The sequence below is a fragment of the Salvelinus sp. IW2-2015 genome, unplaced genomic scaffold (assembly GCF_002910315.2).
Source record: "Salvelinus sp. IW2-2015 unplaced genomic scaffold, ASM291031v2 Un_scaffold7716, whole genome shotgun sequence".
Lineage (NCBI taxonomy): Eukaryota > Metazoa > Chordata > Actinopteri > Salmoniformes > Salmonidae > Salvelinus > Salvelinus sp. IW2-2015.
Genome location: NW_019948976.1, coordinates 5,679 through 12,947, shown reverse-complemented (window position 1 = coordinate 12,947; position 7,269 = coordinate 5,679). Strand labels below are relative to the sequence as shown.

Genomic DNA, 7,269 nt, shown 5'->3' with positions numbered 1-7,269 from the left:
CAACTCACCAAACATTATCTACAGATTGCACAATTCGAGAGCATCCTGATCGGGCTGTATCACGCCTGGTACGGCAAAAACTGCTCCCTAGTCGTCCCACAAACCGTTAAGGCTCTCCCAGAGGTTTATAGTTGAGTCTGCAGAAACGCGAACCACGGGGGGGTCAAAAACTACCTTGCCCTCCAGGACACCTACACCACCCGATGTCCACAGGAAAGGCCCATTAAAATCCATCAAGGACAAACCAAAAAAAACCACCCAACGCCACTGCCTGTTCACCCCGCTATCATCCAGAAGGCCCCAGAATAGTCAGTCCCAGACGTGGATCTACGTACAGGTTGTACTGCAACTCAAAGCAGGGACCGAGAGATCTGAAAAAAACAGCTTCTATGCTCAATGGCCATCAGACTGTTAACACCACCACAACATTTTAGCGGCCGGCTGCCAACATACTGACTCAACTCCACCACTTTAAAACATGGGAATGATGGAAATTTATGTAAAAATTGTCCACTAGCCACTTTAAACAATGCCCACTTAATTATAATGTTTAACAACCCTAGTCATAACCCAGCTCATAGGTATATACTGTACTCTATATCATCTACTGCATCTTGCCATCTTTATGTAATACATGTTACCACTAGCCACTTTAAACTATGGCCACTTTATGTTTACAACCCTACAGTACTCAATCTCATATGTATATTACGTACTCTATACCATCTACTGCATCTTGCCTTGTTTTGTTGTCACTGTTGTTTTTCTTGCTTTTTTTCTTTTGTATTTTGTTTAATATTGTAGGGACTGATATTGCCGTTCTGTACCACCAGCTCATTCAATATCTTTATGTTACATATTCTTTATCCCTTTACACTATGTTGTTGTGTATAGTTAAGGTAGTAGTTGTGGAATTGTATAGTTAGATTCAGCGTTGGTTTATTACTGCATTGTCGGTCAACTAGAAAGCACAAGCATTTCGCTACACTCGCGATTTAAACATCTTGTGCTAACCTGGTCTTCGACTAATTAAAATTTGATTTGATTTGATTTGATTTGAGTTTTATAGCCAGAGAGACTGCAGGATACAGAGTCAAGACATGAGGTTTCCTCTGAGTTTCACAGCAGTTGATGGTAATTTACAATACTCTGAAGATAAAACCTTGTGGAATTACTTCAAACAAACCAATTCAACTTGCAAACATCCAACCGCTATTTACTGACCTTAGGATCTCCAGTCTTCCAGATTGAATCTTCTAATCCAGGAGAGGACATGTTGCACTATTGATGTCTCCTAGGTGATTGTCACTCAGTCCAGCTCTCCTCAGGTTGCGTTGGGGTGTGACCTCAGAGCGGAGGACCAGCGGCAGCACAGCCCTTCTTCCTGTAACTCCACAGCCTATAGCTGCAGGGTCATTCCATATTGAAAATCTCAATTCAACATAGCCTGCAGGGTCATTCCATTATGAAATGCAATCAACATAGCCTGGCAGGGTCATTTCCAATTGGAAAATCAATCAACCATAGCCATGCAGGGTCAATTTTCCATGATTGGGAAATCAAATCAACATAGGCCTGCAGGGTTCATTCCATATGAAAAGCAATCAAACATAGCCTGCAGGGTCATTCCATATGAAAATCAATCAACATAGCCTGCGGCAGGGTCATTCCATATGAAATCAATCAAAATGGGTCGTTTTTGTCTTCTACCTTGCATATTTGAACAATAAATGCCAATCATGTACGATAGTACACCCCATTAGACAACCATTTTAGACCCACCCCCTCCCCTCCCCCATTCTAACATGAGGACACCTCATATCCTCTAATCACTGATAATGATGATGGACAAATTGATTTTGATACCATCTAAATCTTATACAAACCAAGTATTCTCAAGACTGTGGACACTCTATTGAACAAGAAGTGGTTTGTGGTACTGACTTCAGAGTTCTCCAGTTTACCAGTTGGATTCCCCAGTTTCCAGCAGAGAGTAGCTTCACTCCTGAATCCTTCAGGTCATTGTTACTCATGGTCCAGCTCTCTCAGTTTGAGGGGTTTGAGCTGAGAGCTGGAAACAACATGTTCACACGATGCTTCTATGAGGTTGACAGCCAGCAAGTCTGTAAATACAGAGTAGATAACATTAGAGTAGTATTAATGTTAGTGTAAGTTTTAGCTTTCCCTGCTAGTGTAAACCTGTTTACCTTTTGATTTAATCCTGGGAAAAAATATGTTGATGCATGAATAAAAATTTGATGGTGATCATAATGCCTGCTGGATGTTTACACGTAATGATTGTGGGTTGCTGTATGTCTATAGTAAGTTGATAATACCAGTATGGCACTATAGCTTAAAATTGTTCTGCGCCGGCCCTTTAGAAGGGTTTGCCAGTTGTCAACAGTGGCTACCAGTATTAATTAATATTATGTCAGGCACATCCTCGTCAGGCGCGTGCCTCTGTCAGCCGCGTCCTCTGTCAGCTGCGCGTGCTGTATTACTTACAGAATAAATTCATGTTGAGATGTTTTGTGACCCTGTTTGGAGTTACTGTTTAGTTAATATGTTAACTTCTGTTTCTAAGTTAATTCGTGGGACACTATTCTGCGCAAGGGTACAGCCATATTACCTTTCATGGGACATGGACCCCCAGCTATTTGTCCTCTATCAGACGTGTCTCCTTTCTGTCATAACCCAGCTATATTTGTCCTCTATCAGACGTGTCTCCTTTCTGGACATGACCCAGCTATATTGATCTCGCTATCAGACGTGTCTCTTTCTGTCCATACCCAGCTATGATCTGTCCTCTATCAGACGATGTTCTCCTTTCTCTGGACCAGCAATCTGTTCTATTCAGAGTGACATATCTATATATGTCCTCGATCAGACGTGTCCATCAACCAGCTATATTTCCTCTATCAGACGTGTTCCATTCAATGAAACCAGCTATATTGTTCCTCTATCAGACGTTCCATCGAACCCAGCTATATTTGTCCTCTATCAGACGTGTCCTTGGACAGCTAGTATCTGTTCCTCTATCAGACGTATCCATCACCCAGCTATATCTGTCCTGTATCAGGACATGTGCTCATCGAAAAGGACCCAGCTATATCATCGTCCTCTAGTCAGACGTGTCCTCTGACTCCAGCTATGGATTTCTTCCTCGATCAGAACGTGGTCTCTTGGTCATCAACCCACATATCTGTCCTGTTCAGACGTGTCCATCAACCCAGCTATATTTGTCCTCTATCAGACGTGTCTCCTTTCTGGACATGGACCCAGCTATATTTGTCCTCTATCAGACGTGTCTCCTTTCTGTCCATGGACCCAGCTATATGTGTCCTCTATCAGACGTGTCTCCTTTCTGGACAGGAACCCAGCTATATTTGAGTATCTACAGTTACACAATCACCTGTCATAAGTAAAGGTGTACACCATGAATACACGACTCAATACATTTCCTGATCAATTTCTATTTAAAAAAAAAAATGCTTTTGTTTATTATTTGAATAGAAAATCTAGGTCAGCCAGTGAAAATACTGCTCTACCTACCAGTATAGTTTGGTGTGAGTGATATTTCCAGGAATACTCACAGAGCCTTTCTACAGACTCTCACAGCTGGAAGCAGTCTCCTACGRCCCTCCTGWGAGGTCTTGTATTTCTTCAGGTCAAACACCTCCAGAACCTCCTCTGATATCTGYAGCATGTAGGCCAGCGCCGAACAGTACGTMAGTGGCAGGTTTTTGGATCTTTTCTCTGACCTCAAGTATTTTTCGATTTCCTGCTGTACTGAATGTGTCTTCATCTCTATCAGACAGTGGAAGAGATTGATGCACCTCTCGGGGGACATGTCGGTACTCTGCATCATCTTCAGGGATCGGATTGTTTTCTTGACGCTCTCTGGACYGCTTTCTGTCTGTGTCACCAGACCTCGTAGGAGTTTCTGATTGGACTCCAGTGACATGCCATGAAGGAAGCGGACCACAAGGTCCAGATGTCCRGTCTTACTCTCCGAGGCTTTATTTGCGGTMCTCTTCAGCAGCTCGTGTAAGGTTAGCTCTTCAGACRYGGCTCTAGTCGCCTGGAGGAAGAGCTTCAGGTCATCCATGTTCCTGGTTGTGTAACAATGGTACACGTAGACAGCAGAGAGAAACTCCTGAACGCTCAGATGAACAAAGCAGTACACCACTCTCTGGAATAACACAGACTCTTCTTTAAAGACTTGTGTGCACACGCCTGAGTACACTGAGGCTTCTTTGACATCAATGCCACACTCATTCAGGTCTTCTTCATAGAACATGACATTTCCTTTTTCCAGGTGTTTAAACGCCAGCTTCCCCAGCTTCAGAAGAACTTCCTTATCTGAGTCCATGAGCTCCTGTTGATCCATTTCGTCTTTTCCATGATACTTCTGGTTCTTCAGGCTGGTGTGAATGAGCACGAAGTGTGTGAACGTCTCAGTCAGGGTCGTGGGCATCTCTCGTCTCTCGTCTGTACTCAACATGTGTTCAAGGACTATTGCAGAAATCCAACAGAAAACTGGCATGTGACACATGACGTGGAGGCTCCTTGATGTCTTTATGTGGGAGATTATTCTGTTGGCCAGGTCCTCATCATCACTGAATCTCTTCCTGAAGTACTCCTCCTTCTGTGGGTCGTTGAACCCTCGTACCTCTGTCACCTGGTCGACACACTCAGGGGGGATCTGATTGGTTGCTGCTGGTCGGGAGGTTATCCAGAGGAGAGCAGAGGGAAGCAGATTCCCCTTGATGAGGTTTGTCAGCAGAACATCTATAGACGATGTCTGTGTGACATCAGACATCATTTTGTTGCACTGAAAATCCAACGGAATTYTGCTTTCATCCAAACCATCAAAGATGAACATAGCTTTACAGGCAGTGAGTTTCTCTACATTGCCCATGTCTAGTCCTGGGTGGAAGTCATGGAGAAGTCTCAGAAGACTGTACTGGAGATCTTTGATCAAGTTCAGCTCCCGGAAAGGAAGCACAAATATGGATATGCTACATCTTGGTTTGCGTTCCTTCAGCCGCAGTCTAGGATGAACGTCTGCACAGAGACAGTTTTTCGATGCGCGGCGATGCCCTTGGTCAGGCACAGTTCTGATGCTTCTCTCTTGGCCAGGTAAGGGTTTAGAAGATGTCATTGCAGTGGATTGGCTGTGTCATGTGAAGTTGTCGTCCTGCATGCTGTCTCTAGCTGCCACATCTCTGTTCATCGTTAACCCCTTCACTCTCTCCCTCTGGATGACAGCTCTGTGTAGAATCCTGTTGAGGGGGGCTTGACTCCTGTTTTACCAAGGCCTTCTATGCACACATTCAAATACTCTTTTCAGACTGTTTTATGGTTTACTACTGCTCTCTGCAGGCTGACATCACTGAAAGAGAAGAGATAGAATTTGCTGAGAATTTTCATGTGGTATCTACGCCTTGCACATTCACTTTGTATTCCTGTGTATTCGTCTTGCACATGCCTGGAAGTACTAGAAAGTTCTAACATTGTGAATAAAAGGCGAGTGGACAAAACATTAAGAACCTGCTCTTTCATGACATAGACTGACAGGTGAATCCCAGGTGAAAGTATGATCCCTTAATTGATGTCAAGTTGTTAAGCTCACTTCAATCAGTGTAGATGAAGGGGAGGAGACAGGTAAAGAAGGATTTTAAGCTTGAGACATTTTTATTTACCTTTATATTAACTAGGCAAGTCAGTTAAGAACAATTCTTATTTTCAATGACGGCTAGGAACAATGGGTTAAACTTTGCCTTGTTCAGGGGGATAGAACACAGATTTTTACCTTGTCGCTGGGGATCGATCTTGCAACCTTTGGGTTACTAGTCAACGCTCTAACCACTTGTGTATGTGTGCATTCAGAGGGTGAATGGGTAAGACGAAAAGAGTTTAAATGCTTTGAACGGGGTATCGGTAGTAGGTCGCAGGCGCACCGGTTTGTGTCAAGAACTGCAACGCTGTGGGTTTTTTCGATGTTCAACAGTTTCCCGTGTGTGTCAAGAATGGTCCACCACCCAATGACATCAGCCAACTTGACACAACTGTGGGAAGCATTGAGTCACATGGACCAGCATCCTGTGGAACACTTTCATCACCTTGTGTAGAGTCTAATATTTTGTTCCAGTCAGTGTAATGGTTTGGTCAATGAAACATGAACTTAAATGAGAATGAGCAAAAGTCTTACTGTTTTCAGAGCCTCTCGCGTCATCGTTGGTTCAGCGGTTGGCAGTAAGAACTGGACGTGTCCTGAACCTCTTTCTACACCGAGGACAGCCATAGTGTCCTGAAGGAGCAGGCTGCTCCCAGTGTCTGGTGATGCACTGTCTGCAGAACCTGTGTCCACAGGTGATAGAGACTGGATCTGTCAGCACCTGCTCACACACTGCACACCTGGACACACACACACACACACACACACACACACACACACACACACACACACACACACAGTAATGTCAAGTTGAAAGTTTGATTGATGGTGATAGTTCAGAAAGTTCAGTAATGTTTGTAGTCATAAGGTACGTGCATCAGGACCTTGACACCGTGGATGGTTTAAATGGAGAAAAGAAACGAGCAGTAGATTGGTTTGTAAATCCAAGGAGATATCTTCATGGTAAATACAGCTGAAATCAGTCTTAACTTGTCAGTTCTTATCCTGGATCAGGGGTACAATCGCTTTTTCTGAAATAGATTCCTTCTCCCATAGACCAGTCACTCTTATGGTAGTAGGGGTAGTGGTGGTAGTAGTAGAGTAGTAGTAGTGGTAGTAGTTGTTGTTGTTGTTGTACAAGTGGTAGTAGTAGTAGTAGTGGTTGTTGTGGTTGTAGTAGTTGTTGTTGTTGTTGTACTAGTGGTAGTAGTAGTGGTGGTTGTTGTTGTAGTGGTAGTGGTTGTAGTGGTTGTAGCAGTACAAGTGGTTGTAGTAGTAGTGGTTGTAGTAGTAGTGGTTGTAGTAGCAGTGGTACCAGTGATTTCGGTAGTAGCAGCAGTAGTATGTAAAACACTGTAAAATACTGCAGGAGTCTTGACTTCTTACCCTTGATCAGTGGTACGATAATAATAGTTTGATTCATTGTGATTGTTGAGAAAGCCCAAGGATGTTTGTAGTCATACAGTGTCAAACACGAGGTCTCATTTACTTTGTGTTCAGATATGGAAGTAAAATGTTTATCTTACCTGTTAGCTTCCGTGTCAAGTTCCCCTGAGAGACTCATTTTAGAGCACTGACCCCTAAACAGA

The 7,269-nt window shown here is 43.5% G+C and overlaps 1 pseudogene; it reads right to left on the bottom strand.

The window, feature by feature from the left end:
- Positions 1–1,964: 1,964 nt before the first annotated feature.
- On the bottom strand, positions 1,965–5,055 carry LOC112079358 (NLR family CARD domain-containing protein 3-like; annotated as a pseudogene).
- Positions 5,056–7,269: the final 2,214 nt, after the last annotated feature.